Below are 21,313 nucleotides of genomic sequence, written 5' to 3' on the forward strand. Positions count from 1 at the left end.
CTGAAAGGAGCCCTCACCGTCTCAGACAAAAGACCAACTCTGAGATGGCACGAAGTGCGATGTTATTTGGGGGCTTGATGATGAATGAATTGAAGTAGAGAAGTATAAAGACAACTCTGATTGCCGGAGCCTTGGCAGCTTCCAGAGTTTGATTTTTCTTTAACACTAAATGGGGCCTTCAGGTTGTTTCCCTCATTGTGCTGTCAGTCTGTGCATTTATGGGGGTCATTTGAATCTAGGCCATCAGGTATTTTGGGAGGAAAAATGGCAGCAATTCAGGACCTTGGCTACTGGACTGTGTATATACCTTTCCCATCTTAGGAAGCTGGAAAATACACACTGTGAACTGAAGGCCCAGAAGAGTCAACTGGCAGCTGCTGAGGAAAGTCTGAAACTGGTTACCGAAGAGATAGACAAGTATAAGTGAGTTCAGACACTAAATATTAGCGACTCCTGAAATCCCTGTTCACTTCCTATTTTTAATCTTTGTACATGGTTTAGACTCAATTAACAAGTAATATAAACAAAAATTCAGAGGCCATATCCAGAGAGAATTAACAGACACAAAAAGACAACTTTTAGAAAGAACAAAACAATTATGTTACTAAACATGTCCGGATCCCCAGCGCTGGCCTGACTCTGTGGAAACTTCCGCCATGCCATTCCACCCCCAGGGGTGGTTTCAGTGGTCCTAATCTTGAGGAAAGCAGTTTATCGTAGGATGAATCCTGCCCATGAACCCGGTAGTGCCATCTGATGGCGCGGTCTTTGCAACCCTCGGAACCATGGCGAGCATAGAAGTTAAAGGACAATAGAGCTTCATGGTAAAAGCTCCTTGTCATGTGATAAATCAGGGAAAGATTGATATCAGGGAGGGAAATTATGTCAACTCTGAACCCTGCAGGTGTGGAGAAACGAGTAAGGAGAGGATGTAACGATAGCTTTGTTCCTACTGTACATTTATTATCATGGGAAAGTGTTTCCTGTGTCAGGAAAAATCGTATGAGGGGACAGATCCGAGGAGGATGGCCACACGGGCAGGTGATTTAAAATCACACCCAAGGGGCTCCTGGTGGCTGTCGTTAAGCGTCTGCCTTCAGCTCAGGTCATGGTCCCAGGGTCCTGGGATCAAGCCCCGCATCGGGCTCCTGCTCTGCGGGAAGCCTGCTTCTCCCTCTCCCACTCCCTCTGCTTGCATTCCTTCTCTCACTGTGTCTCTCTTTGTCAAATAAATAAATAAAATCTTTAAAAAAACCTAAAATCACAGCCAATATTGGGCTTTATCTGACAAAAGCAATTATATCTCACAGACAAGAAACCGGAGAAATGCAAGATCGGCTACAGAAGGCAGAGCTCAACTTCAAACTCAAGGTAACGTAGGCTCTGCCCCTACATACTGGCCCCTTCGTGCCTCCTGCAGGTGATGGAAGTGGCCCTTAGATCCCTGAACATGGGCTCTTGGTGAATTGATTTTTCAGGTCGCAGCTCATGAGAGAAGTGCTCTAGATAATTGGGTAAGTGTTTTCTTTTTCTTCCTCTTTGTTTGGGGCACAGTCCGGCACAACTGAGGGTGGATGTGTTTTCCTCCCCCAGGTTAAGGCTCGGTTTTGGGAGAGGAAGATAGTGCAGCAGAGCAGGGAGAACACCTACATGAAACACAGGTGTGCGAGTTTGACGTGCCTTTTTATGGGTGTCCTGAGGGGTCAAGGCTAAGCTGTTTAGTGTCTGGTAGAAGACATGGTGTTGTAATTCTTATAGACGTCCATTCTTTTTCTGTATTCAAGCCTGCACATGATGAGGAGAGACACGCCTCCTGAGGGATCCATGAGGCAGGAACCGATGCCGGGAAGATCCGAGATATGGAACCGTGTGCAGAGAGGTAGGGAGCAAGCTGTGAATTGCAGCAGCCTGATTTCTGCTGGGAAAGCACTTGATGTCCTCCCTCTTCTTGTGGGTGATCGTTGTGTGTCCTAGAGGGAATCACAGGCACTACCTAAGTACAGCAGGTTGTCTGAAAGCGTGATGGGAGGGTGCTTTCCTTAGGTGCCTACTGGAGCTCACACCCCTCCCCTGACTGCAGACCCCCACCCCCACACCCTCCACCATCCCCCTACTGAAGAGCTGAGCCTGGAGGAGTTGTGAGCCTGAGCTCCCTTCCCACCTTGATGCAATGGTGAAGCAATTTGAAAAAAAAAAAATAAGACAGTTTGAGAAAAATGACATTTACCCCTTATGGAGATTCTTTTTTTGTTTGTTTGTTTTATTTGTAATCTACATTACTATATTCATCAATGAAATCCGTTCATTTTACTCCTCTAATGTTATCGGAATAATGCCACAGCTTTACTTCTCAATCCGCCTGTTTTTTTCTTTGCTCCTGACTGTACGATTAGTCTACTCTAATTCTTCTCTTCAATATTTACGTAATGGCCAGTCACACCGGCTAGGCCTCATCTAGAGACCGAAAGATTGCACCATTAACTGGCGGCCTGAGGAAAGAATGCATGCCTTTCGTGTTGCGGGTTTGTTGATATCACCCACTCAAGGCTATTCTCACTTAGATTTTTAATCTATGAAGAAAAAGTGATTTTTTTCGATTTGTATTCAGCACCCCAATTTCAGTATTAATTTCCAGCCAGTTGTACCCCAATCTGTCCACCGTTGATTGATTACTTATGGAAACACTGGAACCAGGGTCCTGGAGTGTCTCCCGCAAGAGTCAGGTGACTGGTATCTCTCTTAGCAAAGAAGTCGCTTGAGTCATGTGGAGAAACCCTCTCTTCAGATCAGGGACCCGAGTGTGGGAAAGAGTGTGAGATGGAGGAAGAAGGCATGGAGGGTATGCAAACCACAATAAACCTCCATCGTTTGTCCCATCCAGAATCTAGACCGGTTCCCAGGATGAACAGCAGCACAAGCCCGAAAAAGGACCCGGAGATGGCTACGGTAAATGCTACGGGCGTTTTCGGTTGTGCTTGTTTCTGGAAGTTACTCCTGTAGGGACAGCACCCTGTCTTGGCCTTGCAACTGTTGGGTCTGTTTTGTGATCTATCTGAGACATCCTTCCCCTTTCAGAATGCAAGCTGTTTACCCAGGAGCCTCCAGGCTTGCTCATTAGAGATCCTCAGGTTACGTGCTTCCTCCCGAAGTTGTAGATGCTTAGAGGCAAATGATGGCAGGATGCTCACCCCAAATTTGTGTGTGTGTGTGCGTGTGTGTGTGTGTGTGCGTGTGTGTGTGTGTGTAAACCCCTGGAGGAGGGCAACATCTCACTCCACACTGAAGTCGGCCAGTCCCGCTGACTCCTTTCAGTTTGCTTTCCCGCGGGAGCAGTAGTGGTGTTGGTTTTTGGGTCAGGAGACTGACCTGGGAGAATGTCTGCGGTAATCCTCACAGCTGGCAGCGGGAAAAGCCATGCCCTGCCTCACACTCTGTACCATGTGCTTTGGGCAGCTGTGAGTGTTGTTGGAGAAGGTGAGCTGCGACCTAATGTGCGTTCCGTTTGTGTGGGTAAAGACATGACCCAGAATCCCTCCAGTTGCACCCTGCGTGAGATGAAGGTGAATTCTGCCAGGTGCCAGGTGCCAGGTGTGTGGTGGAAAACGCCCCCGGAGCACAGCTGTCAAGAGGGAATCCCAGTGACTCCTTGCAGGGCTCACACCTCACACATGTTTCAGCTGTGCTCCTGGAGCGGGTTCTAATGTGGTGTGGTGGCTGTGCCAACTGATAGCGTCTCTGCTGATCCATCCTGGGAGGGTCATATCTGCTATGCAGACACATTGGTTTGCATCCGGGGATGCAGAATCGGCCCTTCAGTGGTTCTTGACCCAAGGATGATGCATTTGCTCTGTGCCTGAGTTAAGGAGCATCGGAATATCAGTGACGCAGATCCACAGAGCTGAGTCTCACTAATTCATAGGGATCGGGCACCTTTCAGCCTTTTTCCAGGTCCACTGCTGAACTGCAGAAATTCCTGTCTCCTGAGCAGTGTCTGTGGCCATGGACACACTTGGGATAGTAGAAATCTCCTTTGTCATGAGGGAATCGGAGCGGGATCAGGCGGCGGCTGGTGGGCAGCAGTTGGACCCATGATGTGCTGATCTTCCATCTTGGACACTGGGCTTCCCATTGCCCCTCATTCTGTCTGTGCTCAGTATACAGAAGGAGATTCTTTAGTTGTCACGGTGGGTAAAGTGTGGTCCTGGACATTGATGCCAGCCCATCTCTAATAGACCCTTTTATTTGTTTGGTATTAACTCTGCCAAGGCTTTGGCTCAGATTCCGTGCCTCTGTAGAGTTGCAGACATATATTAACATGTGGTGACAGTAGTTTATCCCCATGGCATCTGTTCACCCCAGGCCATAGGTGGGACGCAGGAGATAGGTAACCTCTGGCACAGATGTTCCTGTCCTGGAATGTGGTAGTGGGGAATGTTTCAGGTGCTGAGACCTGTTTCTTTGGGTTTCAGCTTTTGTTGGTGGTGTTACTTTTGTGTCTCATCTCAGCCTATAGTTGATTTTGTGTGTGTATGTCTGTATGGATGCACAGGGGCTTTGTCATTTCCTAGGACCACCCTGCGGGTCTTGCCCCGGGGATCCTACCTCATCACCATTCCTGTACTATGGGCCACGTTCACAGCCTGCACCCTGCTGGCCTCATGAACCTCACCGACCACCTCCAACTCCTGCATTTGGTAAAGTGATCTGAACAGCAGGTCTTGACTTGCAAAGCATATCCATCTTTCTCCATGAGGAAACTTTGGAGAAGATGTAGAATTGGTGCCCTAGGCGTTTGTATTGCAGGGGTTTCCCTGGCTAAAGACATTCCAAGATTCATCAGTTTCTACACTATTATTGCATTGTGGGGGTTTGTAATTTTTCCATTTTGATCTGGGTAACAGGTGTCTCTTGTAGAGAGAGAAAGACATTTTACAGAATGTCATACATAACCTTTTTCAACCAGGCTATTTCCAGGGACCACATTTTGGGCTGTTGAGGGATGAGGCATACTGCTCAGTTCATTTTTTTAAAAACATTTTGTTTATTTCTTTGACAGAGAAATAGGGAGAGAGCACAGGTAGGCAGAGCAGCAGGCAGATGGAGAGGGAGAAGCAGGCTCTCTGAGGAGCAGGGTGCCTGACGCAGGGCTCAATCCCAGGATCCCGGGATCATGACCTGAGTCAAAGGCAGACACTTAAAGGACTGAGCCAACCAGTGCCCCAGCCCAGTTCATTTTTAGCTGGTTGAGCCCGGACTGTTTTTTCCTTAGCTATGAAAACACCCGAAGCAATATGCAGGGCTGTGGTCCCTTCTTTGAGGGGGAAGGACAGGGCTTCCCCTTGTATGCAGGCACCAGCAGAAACATGTGGGAAATGCTCTATGTCTGAGAAGGGACGTGAGAGTGGGAGAGAACGGAATGTGAACGCAGCAGGTTTGGAGCATTGGTTTGAATTCTGCACGGTCAATGCCGGTCTGCATCCACCTCCATCGGTTCTAGGCCTTGGTCTGACGCTGAGGCTGCTGGGGCTCCCATGAGGAACAGGGACACTGAGCCTCACAGAGGTCCAGGGCTGGGCAAGGTACCTCGTTTGGCCTTTTCCAGGTGTTCCGCAAACTTCCCTTACTGAACTGCACCCAGTCCTGGCCTTGTGTCGGTTGGGTGGGGCCTCCAGTTGGTCTGTGGTGTCGTTTACCTTTCAAAATGCAAGCAGTTCACTCAGGGGCTGACAGGCTTCTCCATTACAGATCATCACGTTCAGTGGCACCCTCCAAAGCCACAGGTGCTTAGAGGTGCAGGATGGCAGGGTGCTCATTGTGGGTGCGTGTGTGTGTGTCTGTTTCCATCCGCCCCTGCCCACCCACAATGCCAATGGAGGGAGTTAACTCGAGGAGGATGACACCTCACTCCAAGGTGAAGTCTCTGGCCAGCCTGACTCCGTGTCAGTAGGCTACGATCAGGTGCGATTGGGGTAGTGTTCATGTTAGGGTTAGATGATTAACCTGTGACAAGGTCTCTTGTAATCCTCACAACTGGAAACTAGGGGAAACGCTTCTCCATTTTATAATGTCTTTTTGGCAGGTTGGAATGTTCTTAGATAGGGGAAGTTTCATAAGTCATCCATGTTTTACTTCCGCTGGTAAAAATGCTGTGCAGAATCTCTCTACTTGTGACCCTTTCTACAACTGTTTTTGAATTTTCAAAGCTGTTGGGTGGACTGGCACACACGTTCTGAAGGGGGGATGTCAGTGATTAGCTGCGTGACCAGTGCCTCACAAGCCCTTCCGTTGGGCTTCTAGGAGCAGTCATTTTGGTCCTCTGTCACTGTGAGAGCTGGTTTCTTCTGTCATCACACGCTCTGGAGTTGTCCATCAGAAGGCATATGCACTTTTGTGAATTCTCTTATTTAACCTTCCCATCTTAATTTGCCATTGGACAAAATTGATCTGGAACTCAGTGTGCGGAAATTTCCGAAGAGTTTGTTTTAAGATAAACACAGTTGCTGCACGTAAATAAGGTCTATTGTTATCATGTTCCTCTCAGAAAACCCTTTTCCAGGCCCCCTGTCAGACCACAGGCCCCTCATTCCTCCAGGGTCTTTGTGGCCTTGGACAGAAACTGCAGAGAGTAGAAGATCGCTTTGTCCGGAAGTGAGGCAGGTGGGGACAGTCAGGGGCTTGGCAGGCAAAGGATTCAGCTGGAGTGGCTCGGATTCCTTGTGTAGAAAGGGCATTCAGTTTCATCACATTCTGTAACTTCTTAACAAAGCCAAATCTACGGTGGTTGAAGAGGAACGATCAAGTGTTGCCCAGGATGTCGATGCCTCCGTGTCTGGAGTATGCTGCTTTACTCGTATCCAATGACCCCTTTTCACCTTTTAAGACACTACTTCTTGGTAGTGAACATTGGCAGACAGGGGTAGTGATGTTTGGTGACACTAGGTTATTCCTGTAACATCTATTCCTCTGCTTCCTGCCTTATTATAGTTGGTACCAACTGAGAGGGATAAAGTTTTCTAGCACGATGCGGCTCTTCTGGAACGTGGTATTGGAGAAGGAGCCAGATGCTGAGAGCTTGCTCTGTGGCTTTCATCTCTTGGTGTTGTAACTTTTGGCTGTCTTAGCCGAATATTTTGTCCTCTGTTCTGCAGGTCGGTACGGATGTGAGAGGGTTTCCTCGTGCTCCAAGGCCCCCCCATATGTCCTACCACATGGGGCGGTGTTTACCAGGCTTCACTGGCTATGGGCTACCTCAGGCTCCTCCACATGGGCGGAGTTGGGGGGCCTCACCCACAGCTCATTCCTCCAACATGTGGTAAGATGATCTGAATTGGCTGACATGAGTCACAAAGTATATTCCTAGTTTAAGTACTTCTGTCAGTGGAGAAGATGTAGAGGAGGTACCACGAGGCTTTGGGAGGCAAGGATAGACCTGAGTGAGGACATACTAACATCCCTCAGCTTTCTGTGGACGTCCATTTCATGGACTGTCTTGTTTCATCCTACAGAACTGGGCACCAGGTGTCTGCCATGGAGACGAAAAGTGACATTTTGCAAAAGACAAACATGAAAGCATTGCCCAGGTGCATAGCACAGACACAATGGTTTGGGTTCTGGGGTGGATGGAGTGCAACCTTCCCTTCACTCTTTTTGTAGAGACCTCAGTTGTCTAGTGTTATTGAATAGTTATGAAACCATCTGTCCCTGGGTGGAGTGGTCAAATCCTCAGGGGTGAGGGATTGGTCTTCTCCTTTGTCCACAGGAGTAAGAGGAGACGTGTGAGAAACTCTCTGCATCTGGATGAGACGTGGGAGTGGGAGAGAGTGGAATAGGGTGGGGCAGGTGTAGACCGTTGGCTTACATCCTGCATGGTCAAGGCCAGTCTGAATCCACCTCCATCCCTTCTAGGGCTTCAGTCATATTCAGAAACCTGTGGCGCTCAAGGGGACAACAGCGGCACTCCGCCCAGAAAGGTCCCGCAGAAGGACCAGTAAATACTGTGGCTGTTTTTAGTTGTAATCATTTCTGGAATCCTGTTCCTGTCTGGGCAGCACCCTGTCCTGAAGTTGTATCTGTTGGGTTTGTCCTAGGATCTGTGTGTGGTGTCATTTACCTTTCAAAATGCTAAGTCTTCATTCAGAGCCTACAGGCTTCTCTGTTTCCAGATCATCACCTTAGGGTTGTGTCGGTGGAAGAAACACAGAGTTTTGCTGAAGCCCTGACATTACAAGGGGAATCCTGGCTAGGCACGTTTTAACATCCTGAAGTTTCTCAGGACATACATGTGTTGTGGTGCCTATTTCCATGCACTGAGCAGTGGGGAGGTGCCGTTGTTGCAAAGGAAGTGTCTTTCTTACCCAATGGAGACATATATTTCTTCCCATCGTGCACGTCCTGTGTCCACATTTGTTGTCTGAGAGGGATGATACACACCTCTCACTTTGTTTGCAGCGTGTTGAGTTTGAGCTGTCATTTCATTCGTTATATAAACACGCGAAGCAAGGCTATTGTCCCTTGATTAATCGTTAGGGTAGGGGTCTGTTCCTTGTCCTCGCCAGTCAGTGGATACTTGTGGGAAACCCTCTTGTCCGGAAAGGGTGATGAGAATGACAAACAGCGGCAGATGCTCTAGACAGGTGTAGACGGTGTGTTGGAATGTTGCTGAGTCACTTCCAATGGGATGGTCTTCTGTCTTTTCTCTGACGCGGGTCAGATACAGACGCTGGGGCATCCTCCATAAGGAATAGCAGTCCTGAATGCAGGCCTCTTATGTTATGGGAGAGTGAACATGATAACATTCTTCAGGTTGCTCAGGAGATATATTTGATGCTCTTTGTCTTTTACTCATACTGAGGTGGTTGGCAGGTCCCGTTGTGGTGAAGGAGAGCCACTCTTCTCTGAAAGCTGGGCACAGCGGGTATGTGCACGCACACTCTACAGAGACAATATTCCATGCTCCGGGAAGGATGACGCCTACTCTTTTTTTTCTTAATTTTTTATTGTTATGTTAATCACCATACATGACATCAGTAGTTTTGGATATAATGTTCCATTGTTCATTGTTTGTGCATAATACCCAGTGCTCCACGCAGGACGTGCCCTGCTTAATACCCATCACCAGGCTAACGCATCCCTCCAGCACCCTCCCCTCTAGAACCCTCAGTTTGTTTCTCAGAGTCCGTCGGGGATGACTCCTACTCTGAAGGTTATAAATTTAACGTGTCTGAGAACAGGGAGGGACACATTCGTTAAACAACATAGATGTTGTGTTCCGTAAAAGGGAAGCACCAGCGATGGATCTGAAGGACAAGAGAGGGAGCCATGAGTCACTAGAAACAGGAGGTTGTGGATGAGAAGGATGGAGGTGCTCAGGGGAGTGGATGGGACTCTCTCGGGTAGAGCGTGGGCTGTTCCTGGCAGGCTAGGAGCCTGAGCAGTGAGTGTGAGGACACCGTGAGATCCACACCGAGTTGCTTCCTGTGTCCGTCACACAGTGTGGATAATGCAGTTATTTGTACTAGAACGTCACTGTTGCCGTAAAGCTGTTCCTTCATACTCTATAAAGATTGTTGTTTCCGCTGGATTTCTGAAGGTTCTGAACTGGGTGACAGAATGTGGTGGAGATTTGGGAAATTTAACTTGGTTCCTTTGGGGATTCTTGTCTGCCTGAGTTTGTGGGCCCCAGTGAGAAAAAGTGAAGACGGGACCGAGATCAGCAGAGTGGCTGCCTTGGCCTTCAGCCTGAGCCAGAATCTTCGTGGGGAATTCAGGATTGACCAGGATCCACCCTAGCTGGATTCCTGTCACTACGCCTCTGCCTCTGAGTCACCACTCTGGCTGCACTTTTCATCTCCCTGAACGTCGTCACAGCATCCTGCGGATTTACCCGTGTGCCTGATTTCTCAGCCCAGATGCCAGCTTCCAGTGGGGTCTACTTAGAGCCTCAGCTTTTTTATCTGTGAAAGGGGAGTATACTGGTTTCTGAGGTGATTAGAAGAATAGGAGTTGAAGTACATGAAGAATCTGCAGGGGCCCCTGGATGGCTCAGTGGGTTAAGGATCAGACTCTTGATTTCTGCTCAGGTCATGATCTCAAGGTTCTGAGATCGAGCCCCAAGTCATGCTCGGCGTTGAGTGTGGAGGCTACCTAGGAGTTTCTCTCTCCCGCCACCCTCCCCGTTCGTGCACAACGTTGCCCTTTCTCTGTCTCCGTCTCTCTGTCGGAAAAAAAGAAAAAGAATATGTAAAACATCTGGGCTGTTGGCCACGCCCCCTTCTCACTGTTTAAATGAAAATAGCACCATGCAGATGAGTATGAAAAGATGTTCACTTCAGTCCACACCATTACACTGAGAGTATAACACCTCAGTCCAGAGTTTGTCAATCCTCATTTCAAAAATAAGCCAAAGACCACTTTTTATTTTCTAAAAAGTTTTAGGTCCTAGCTAAGAATGAAGTAAAAGATCATTACAAGAACCTGTACATTCAGAGATCTATACCTGGGATGTGAAGACAATTGTTTTCTATTACATATAGACTCGTGGAGGCAGCCACACACTCAGGTGTCCATTCAAGGCCTCAAATAGAGTATAGGAAGCAAATGCATTTAGGAAAACAGAAGGTCACAGTGTACTAACCCAAATCTATTTGCCTTACAGGACACTACATTTGAAATTTGAAGACCTCCCTGAGCAATTACAACCAGGCTGTGTGTGTATAAATTTAGAAAATTGTCAGATCAGCCTAATGTCCTGAATGCTGTCCCTGCCCATCCTGTCCCCTGTGCTCTGTCTCTCCTGGTATCCCCCAAATAAACCTTTCACAGTTCAGTCTCTGCATCAGCGTCTGCCTTCAGGAGGCCCTACACTCACTTCCCTTCGAGTGCACAGTGTGAATCCCGTACCCAGAACAAACTGGCAGCAATGGTGGTGATGGAGGACAGTAGCAGGATTCCCCGTTGTCGTATCTTTCCTGCACGGGGCGCAAGAAATCCTCTGGGGAGGCGGACACATCTTGTATTTAGGTCTGTTGGTGGTTGTATTAACTCAGGTGATAGATACTCTTGAGCACATGGCACCTGCTAGTTTAGGGTGTGTGTGTCGATCGGCAGGACAGGAGTCTGTCCCCAGGCAGCGGTCTGTTGTGATGGTGAGGAATGAATGAATCATCCCTAGTGGCCCTGAGAGACTGGTGAGGAGGCTCTGCATTAATCCATATTTTGTGCACTGGTTTCACGTTACCAGCTGCCCCCCAACCGCAGGTGGGCTCTGAGTGGGGGCTGAATGTGGCAGTTATCTTGGTAAGACCCATGATGCCCCTAATCCTCCCCAGTGTCCTTGTTCGGGGATGGGCAGGGCAGAGGCCAATTACAGGAGACCCATTCCTCCCTCACCACACAGGAGGATTTGGGTGTATGCCTCTGTCACTTTTTAGGTTGTTTACTCCAATCCATTCTGCACCAGAGCTCCTGGATCTTGCAAAGCCCTCCTTCTTCCCAGGTTATGGAAGCAGCCATTCTCCAGTATCTTGGGGTCATGGCTGGGCCACTAAGGTGTCCAGGGTTTCTGTCCAGAAGTGGCTGGTTACTGCACTGCTGCAGTCAAGTTCAGCCTGAGGAGGCTTGGTAAATCAGATGGTCATACCCTGTGAGCAGGGCCTGGGCCAAATGATGGCAGCAGAGAGGGGCAGACAGGAGAGGTGTTTCCCTGTGGTCGTGGACAGGGCTGCACAGAGCAGAAGGCCTCAGGGCCTGGGGAGAGAGAGGGAAAGAGACTGTCAGGGAGAGAGACAGTGAATGAGTGGAGGGGGGATTGGGCAAGACCTAGAAAGTGAGGAACAAAGAGAGAGATGCGGTAGAGAGAAGCAGAGACCAAGAGGAATTTCAAGGATGAAAAGAGGTTGCTGGTCTAGGTGTTGGGGGTGGGCCATACACCAGGGTGGAGGAAGTCGATGTAGGCGATCCGAATGTTGGGACCAGAGAAGGTGGGAAAGCAGGCGATCAGATTTCCCTGAGAGGAAAGCTCCAACCTCCCTAGGGCTGAGCTTTGTAGAGGCCATTTCACTTGGGAAGATGGGTACATCCTTTTGCTTGGGGTGTGGGGCCAAGCCTCAGGATCTGTCATGGAGAGAGAGGGCATGGCTGGACCTGAGCATGCTCTGTCCCTCCAGCTGAGGGGCCATGGTTTTGAGCATTCTAGGGATTCCCAGGGCAGCCAGCAGAGGGCACCTGCGCACCTCCAACCCAGAGGGGGAGGTGTCTTTGCTTGGCCTGACCCAGGGTATCTCAGAGCAGGAAGGACTTCTGTAGCAGCCCAAGGATCCAGCCCCACTGTGGCTGCCCCAGGATAGAGAGCCAGAGCTGCGGTTCCAGTAGGTTCTGCTGCCGGCCTGTGGGAGACCCTGGTGGCTTTGCAGCCACTTGGTGTCTCCTGAGGTGCGACTGAGAAAAGCTGCTTTGTTGCGTGAGTGCTGAGGAGGGGGCTCTGGGCGGCTTCCCCAGGACGTGCTGGTAGGTGCGCAGCACAGTCGCTTGCATGTGGGGGCCTGCTCCCCTGGTTCATTCCTCCTTTTCCCTGAGGGTATTTGAACAAGACCTGTTTTACTCAGGTATCCGTGGATTGAGGGGTCCTGCGACGTCACTTCAGAGATGCTGTGGTTGGTTTGTTATAGATGCAGGCTTATTTCTGGGGAGAAATCGTGACTCCAATTCAGAGAAATGGGACCTGCATTCAGTTGGGACACGAATACAAGAAGTGCTGTCAGAACATTCTAGAACGAGGAGCTGAGATCCCACTTTCTGAGTTCTGCTGGAGCCAGAGCCCCAGGTAAAAGCACAGAGTGTCCTCCACTTAAACATGCTTTTATTAATTTTCAATCGTTATTTTTTGCCGACAATGTTACAGTAGTTGGAAATGACTGAAAACTTGACCGGTACTTGATGTCCTAAAACTTCCATTATTTTACTGTTAAATTTACACCTGAAAATTGATTTGTTATAATTATCCTTTCCTGTCTTCCTTGGAAGGAAACTCATCCATATTACCTTTCAAATGTACTCATTATCTCATCTCCTTTTCTTTCTTTCTTTCTTTCTTCTTCTTCTTCCTTTTTTTTTTTTTTTAAGATTTTATGCCAGGACCACGGGGGTGGGGCGGGGGACGTCAGAGGGAGAAGGTGACTCAACATTGAGCAGGGAGCCTGGCATGGGACTCGATCTCTGGGACCCTGAGATCAAGACCTTAGACAGACGCTTAAGTGACTGAATCATACAGGCGCCCCAGCATATCTCTTTTCACCTGAGATTGTGAATCACTGTTTGAAGAAAAAGCATGATGGTATTTTTTTTTAAGATATTAAAATAGATGCTTACATCCACTGGTTCATGCACTTCCAAATTTTTTCTTTTATTTTCCTTAGATGCTGATTTCTATTTCAGATATTATATTCCTGTATCTTCCTTAGTTTTACATTCCTCACATGTATTTTCAAAGATCCTTTCCGTCATTTGTCAGAAAGAAGACAGACCTTTTCATGAGCATGGACCTTTGTATAATTTCAAGATTTGTTGTTTTGGTTTTTAGAAACTTTTCCCGCCCATTTGAAAATATCATTCCACCTTGACAAGTTACATAAAAAGTGTAATCTCCTTGTATCAGTATGATTTCATTTCATTTTACTGTGTTTCTTCATTTGATATTTTATATTTATGTCTAAAACATGAGAATATCTCATAAGTTCACTGAATGTGGAAAACATATGAAATTTTTAAGTTTTGCATATTTGAACCCATAAATGCAGAGAGTTGCCTGTTAAATTAAGGCTATTGGCTGAGCAAGATGCAACTGACATAATCATTTTGGGGGAAGAAATATTGTCTTCTATTCTTTTACAAACATGCTACAGTTGTTTCATTATCATATATCTGGATATGAACAATTATTTTTTGTTTTCAATTTTTTATTTAAATTGTACTTAGTTAACATTCAGGATATGGATATGAGCAATCTTATGACAGTATCTTTTTATAATTTATTAATTTAAGAATCTAAACTTATCATTTTTTTCTCCATGACAACAAAAATCTACAGAAGTATCATTCCTTATGACACAATTCTTTGTTTTTTAAAATTCTATTTAATAATTTGTGAGAGGAAGAGAGATCATGAATGGAAGGGGCGAGGCCGAGTGTGAAGATGAGTCCCTGCTGAGATGGAGCCCGATGCCGGGCTCGATCCCAGGGCCCTGAGAAATGACCTGAGCCGAAGGCAGCTGTTAACCCACTGAGACACCCGTGTGCCCCTTTATGACGTTATTCTTAATATGACATCTCTTATAATCCAAGGTTTTCCTCATTGATGGGCTACATCTGTTTTACCATCAATAACCAAGAAGAAGCATTTTCTCTGAATATTCTTTTTTTTAATTATTTTAAATTATTTTTTTATTTTAATTCAATTATCCAAAGGAATAGCTATTAATTAAACTAAGCATTAGCCGTCATTATTTTCAGAGGTAGATTTCAGTGATTCTTCAGTTGCATATAACACCCAGTGCTCATCCCATCATGTGCCTTCCTTAATACCCATCACCCAGTTACCCCATCCCCCTCACCCACCTCCCCTCCAGCAACCTTCAGTTTGTTTCCTATAGTTAAGAGTCTCTTACGGTTTGTCTCCCTCTTTGTTTCCATCTTTTTAAAAAATTTTGTATTCTTATGTTAATCACCATACATTACATCATTAGTTTTACATGTATTGTTCCATGATTCACTGTTTGTGCATAACACCCAGTGTTCCACACAGAATGTGCCCTCTTTAATACCCATCACCAGGCTAACACATCCCCAGACCCCCACCCCTCTAGAACCCTCAGTTTGTTTTTCAGAGTCCATCGCCTCATGGTTCGTCTCCCCCTCAGACTTTCTCCCTTTCATTCTTCCCCTCCTGCTATCTTCTTCTTTTTCATTTTTCTTAACATATGTTGCATTAATTGTTTCAGAAGTACAGATCTGTGATTCAACAGTCTTGCACAATTCACAGTGCTCACCATAGCACATACCCTCCCCAATGCCTATCACCCAGCCACCCCTTCCCTCCCACCCCCACCACTCCAGCAACACTCAGTTTCTTTCCCGAGATTAAGAATTCCTCATATCAGTGAGGTCATATGATACATGTCTTTCTCTGATTGACTGATGTCAGTCAGCATAACACCCTCCAGTTCCATCCACGTCGATGCAAATGGCAAGATCTCATTCCTTTGGATGGCTGCATAATATTCCATTGTGTATATATACCACCTCTTCTTTATCCATTCATCTGTCAATGGACATCTTGGCTCTTTCCACAGTTTGGCTATTGTGGACATTGCTGCTATAAACATCGGGGTGCACGTACTCCTTCAGATCCCTACATTTGTATCTTCGTGGTAAATACCCAATAGTGCAACTGCTGGATCGTATGGTAGCTCTATTTTCAACTGTTTGAGGAAGCTCCATACTGTTTTCCAGAGGGTTTGCACCAGCTTGCATTCCCACCAACAGTGTAGGAGGGTTCCCCTTTCTCCGCATTCCCCGCCAACTTCTGTCGTTTCCTGATTTGTTAATTTTAGCCATTCTGACTGGTGTGAGGTTGTATCACATTGAGGTTTTGAGTTGGATTTCCCTGATGCCGAGCGATGTTGAGCACTTTCTTATGTGTCTGTTGGCCATTTGGATGTCTTCTTTGGAAAAAATGTCTGTTCATGTCTTCTGCCCATTTCTTGATTGGATTATTTGTTCTTTCGGTGTTGAGTTTGATAAGTTCTTTATAGATTTCGGATACTAGCCCTTTATCTGATATGTCATTTGCAAATACTTTCTCCCATTCTGTTGGTTGTCTTTTGGTTTTGTGGATGGCTTCTTTTGCTGTGCAAAAGCTTTTTATCTTGATGAAATCTCAATAGTTCATTTTTCCCCTTGCTTCCCTTGCCTTTGGCGATGTTTCCAGAAAGAAGTTGCTGAGGCCGAGGTCCAAGAGGTTGCTACTAGTGTTTTCCTTTAGGATTATGATGGACTCCTGTCTCATGTTTAGTTCTTTCAACAATTTGGAGTCTATTTTTGTGTGTGGTGTAAGAAAATGGTCCAGTTTCATTCTTTCATTCTTCTGCATGTGGCTGTCCAATATTCCCAACACAGTTAGTTGAAGAGACTGTCTTTTTCCATTGGATATTCTTTCCTGCTTTATCAAAGTTGAGTTGACCATAGAGTTGAGGGTCCATTTCTGGGCTCTCGGTTCTGTTCCATTGATCTATGTGTCTGTTTTTGTGCCAGTACCATACTGTCTTGATGATGACAGCTTTGTAATAGAGCTGGAAGTCCGGAATTGTGATGCCGCCAGGTTTGCTTTTCTTTTTCAGTATTCCTCTGGCTATTCTGGGTCTCTTCTGGTTCCATACAAATTTTAGGATTATTTGTTCCATTTCTTTGAAAAAAGCGGATGGTATTTTGATGGGGATTGCACTGAATGTGTAGATTGCTCTAGGTAGCAGTGACATCTTCACAATGTTGGTTCTTCCAATCCATGGACATGGAAAGTTTTTCCATTTCTTTGTGTCTTCTTCAATTTCTTTAATGAGTATTTTCTAGTTTTCTGAGTACAGATGCTTTGCCTCTTTGGTTAGATATATTCCTAGGTATTTTATGGTTTTGGGTGCAATTGTAAATGGGATCGACTTCTTGATTTGTCTCTCTTCTGTCTTGTTGTTGGTGTATAGGAATGCCACTGATTTCTGTGCATTGATTTTATAGCCTGCTACTTTACTGAATTCCTGTATGAGTTCTAGCAGTTTTGGGGTGGAGTCTTTTGGGTTTTCCACATACAGTATCCTATCATGTGCAAAGAGTGAGAGTTTGACTTCCTCTTTGCTGATTTGGATGCCTTTGATTTCTTTTTGTTGTCTGATTGCTGTGGCTAGGACTTATACTATGTTGAATAGCAGTGGTGATAGTGGGCATCCCTGCCACGTTCCTGACCTTAGGGGAAAGGTTCTCAGCTTTTCCCCATTGAGAATGATAATCGCTGTAGGTTTTTCATAGATAGCTCTTATGATATTGAGGTATGTACCCTCTATCCCATACTTGACGAGTTTTGATCAAGAAACTATGCTGTACTTATCAAATGCTTTTTCTGCATCTATTAAGAGGATCATATGATTCTTGTTCTTTCTTTTGTTAATGTATGGTATCATGTTGAATGATTTGTGCATGTTGAACCAACCTTGCAACGCAGGGATAAATCCCACTTGGTCATGTTGAATAATCCTTTTAATGTACTTTTGGATCCTGTTGGCTAGTATTTTTGGTGAGAATTTTGGCATCCATGTTCATCAAGTATATTGGTCTGTAATTCTCCTTTTTGATGGGTCTTTGTCTGGTTTTGGGGTCAAGTTAACGGTGGCCTCATACAATGAGTTTGGAAGTTTTCCTTCCATTTCTATTTTTTGGAGCAGTTTCAGTGGAATAGGTATTAATTCTTCTTTAAATGTCTGATAGAATTCCCCCTGGGAAGCCATCTGGCCCTGAGCTTTTGTTTGTTGGGAGATTTTTGATGACTGCTTCAATTTCCTTTGTGGTTATATGTCTGTTCAGGTTTTCTATTTTTTCCTGGTTCAATTTTGGTAGTTGGTACGTCTCTAGGAATGCACCCATTTCTTCCAGGTTATCTAATTTGCTGGCATAGAGTTGCTCATAATATGATCTTAAAATTGTTTGTATTTCTTGGGTGTTGGTTGTGATCTCTCCTCTTTCATTCATGATTTTGTTGATTTGCGTCATTTCCCTTTTCTTCTTGATAAGTCTGTCCAGCGGTTTATCAATCTTGTTAATTCTTTCAAAGAACCAGCTCCTACTTTCCTTGATCTGTTCTACTGTTCTTTTGGTTTCTAGTTCATTGATTTCTGCTTTGATCTTTATTATTTCCCTTCTCCTGCTGGGTTTAGGCTTTATTTGCTGTTTTTTTCTAGCTCCTTTAGGTATAGGGTTAGATTGTGTATTTGAGACATGTCTTGTTTCTTGAGAAAGGCTTCTTTTTCTATATATTTTCCTCTTAGGACTGCCTTTGCTGCATCCCAAAAATGTTGAACAGTTGTGTTTTCATTTTCATTGGTTTCCATGAATTTTTTTAATTCTTCTTTAATTTCCTGGTTGACCCATTCATTCTTTAGTAGGATGCTCTTTAGCCTCCATGTATTTGAGTTCTTTCCGACTTTCTTCTTGTGATTGTGTTCTAGTTTCAAAGCACTGTGGTCTGAAAATATGCAGGGAATGATCCCAATCTTTTGGCACCAGTTGAGTCCTGATTTGTGACCTAGGATGTGACCAATTCTGGAGAATGTTCCATGGGCACTAGAGAAGAATATGTATTCCGTTGCTTTGGGATGGAATGTTCTGAATATGTCTGTGAAGTCCATTTGGTCCAGTGTGTGATTTAAAGTCTTTACATCCTTGTTGATCTTTTCCTGAGATGGTCTGTCCATTTCAGTCAGGGGGGTGTTAATGTGCCCCACTATTATTGTATTGTTATCAATGTGTTTCTTTGCTTTTGTTATTAGTTGCCTTATATAATTGACTGCTCCCATGTTAGGGGCATAGATATTTACAATCGTTAGATCTTCTTGTTGGACAGACCATTTAAGTAGGATATAGTGTTCTTCTTCATCTCTTATTACAGTCTTTGGTTTAAAATCTAATTTATCTGATATAAGGCTTGCCACCTCACCTTTCTTTTGGTGTCTAGTAGCATGGTAAACGGTTTTCTACCCCCTCACTTTCAATCTGGGGGTGTCTTTGTGTCTAAAATGAGTCTCTTGTGGACAGCATATCGATGGGTTTTGTTTTTTAATCCAATCTGATAGCCTGTGTCTTTTGATTGGGGCATTTAGCCCATTTACATTCAGGCTAACTATTGAAAGATAGGAATTTAGTGCTATTGTATTGCCTGTAAGGTGACTGTGACTGTATATTGTCTCTGTTCCGTTCTGATCTATGCTGCTTTTAGGCCCTCTCTTTGCTTAGAGGACCCCTTTCAATATTTCTTGTAGGGCTGGTATTGTGTTCACAAATTCCTTTAGTTTTTGTTTGTCCTGGAAGGTTTTATCTCTCCTTCTATTTTCCATGACAGCCTAGCTGGATATAGTATTCTTGGCTGCATATTTTTCTCGTTTAGTGCTCTGAAGATATCATGCCAATCCTTTCTGGCCTGCTAGGTCTCTGTGGATAGGACTGTTGCCAATCAAATATTTCTACCATTCTAGGTTACATATCTCTTCTCTAGAGCTGCTTTCAGGATTTTCTCTTTGTCTCTGAGACTCCTAAGTTTTACTCTTAGATGTTGGGGTGTTGACCTATTTTTATGGATTTTGAGAGGGGTTCTCTGTGCCTCCTGGATTTTGACGCCTGTTTCCTTCCTCTCATTAGGGAAATTCTCTGCTATTATTTGCTCCAATATACCATCTGCCCCTCTCTCTCTCTTCTTCTTCTTCTAAGGATGCCAATTATTCTAATGTTGTTTCGTCTTATTGTATCACTTACCTCTCGAATTCTGCCCTCGTGATCCTGTACTTTTTTCTGTCCCTTTTTCTCACCCTGTTTATTTTCCATCATTTGGTCTTCTATATCACTGATTCTCTCTTCTGCCTCATTTGTCCTAGCAGTTAGTGCCCCCATTTTTGATTGCACCTCATCAATAGCCTTTTTGATTTCGACGTGGTTAGATTTTAGTTCTTTTATTTCTCCAGAAAGGGTTTCTCTAATAACTTCCATGCTTTTTTCAAGCCCAGCTAGTATCTTTAAAGTCGTGATTCTGAACTCTAGGTCTGAAATCATACTAATGTCCATATTTAGTAGGTCCCTGGCTGACCGTACTACCTCTTGTTCGTTTTGCTGAGGCGATTTTTTCGTCTTGTCATTTTGTCCAGAGGAGAACAGATGAATGTAAGAACAAAATGCTACCAGGTTAACAACGTCCCCAGGAAATATACTCTGCACAAATGAGAAAAGACCTGAAACCAGGGGAAAAGAAAGGGAAAGAAAGAAAAAAAGAGAGAGAGAAAAAAACAAAACAAAAAGATAAAAACAAAAACAGAACAATACAAAAAATGCAGAATATAATCAAATATGATCAGCCTAGTTTATACATGAGCGCCAAACACTAGATTTTGGGCGTATTTTGGTCTGTTAGAAGAAAGTGCCTCCTAAATTTTGAAGGAAGAAAGACATATATGTACAAAATAAGGGTTGATAAAATGAAGGGATGGAAGATGACTGTAAAGATGAAAATTATAAAAGATTTTATAATAGGAATTGATAACATAAGAAGTTGTTTAAAAAAAGAAAGAAGAAGATTAAAAAAAGAGAGAGAGAAAAAAAGGGGAGAGAATGTGATCAGGTAAGAGAGTAGAACAAAGCCATACACTAGTGATTTAGGGTATATTTTGATCTGTTAGAAGAAACTTTATCTCAAAATTTTAAAGAGAGAACAATTATACACACACACACACACACACACACACACACACACACACACACACACGCCAAAAATAAGGGTAACTACTATGAAGGGATAAAATATGAGTCTAAAAAAGAAAAATATTTTTTTTAAAAAGGGTTTAGAAGATGTTGGTTGAAAAAGGGAAAAAGAAAAATTAAAAAAAATAATTAAAAAACTAACTTTGAAAAACGAATGAATCATGGTAAAAAAAAAAAGCCATGAATTCTATGTGCAGTATTCCCCTAGCGCTGGAGTTCTCCCATTCTCCTTGACCGGCAAACTTGGTCTTGGCTTCCTGGCTGTTCGTGCTGATCTTCTGGGGGAGAGGCCTGTTTCCGTGGTTCCCAAATGTCTTTGCCGGAGGTGGAATTGCCCCGCCCTTGTAGGTCCAGCCTAAGAAAGCTGCTCAGGTTTGCTCTCAGGAGTTTTTGATCCCTGCAAGCTCTCAGGACAGCTTTGGAGGACCAGGGTGAAAATGTTGGCCTACCAATCTCCACCTGGAGGAGCTGAGATCTCGGGGCCCCGCTCCTCAGTGCGTCCCCAGAGAAAAGCAATCACTCCCGTCTCCCCAGTCTCCTGCCGCACTCCGTGCTCACCCGGCCTGTTACCGAGCGATTCTATCTCTGGCACCCGACCACGTGTGGAGTCTCCAAACCCAGCAGATCTCTGCAGTGCGCTCCCGTGCCACTCTCCCTGGGGAGGAAGGAGAGTCTCCCCAGCTCTGCTGCTTGTTGAGTCCCTGCTGGAGGAGCAGTGGCCCGACTGTGCCGCGGATCACAGTTTATGGCAACC

This window comes from Eumetopias jubatus, unplaced genomic scaffold, assembly GCF_037043125.1.
Source record: "Eumetopias jubatus isolate StellerSeaLion01/CBP00866 unplaced genomic scaffold, mEumJub1_p1.0 scaffold_59, whole genome shotgun sequence".
Lineage (NCBI taxonomy): Eukaryota > Metazoa > Chordata > Mammalia > Carnivora > Otariidae > Eumetopias > Eumetopias jubatus.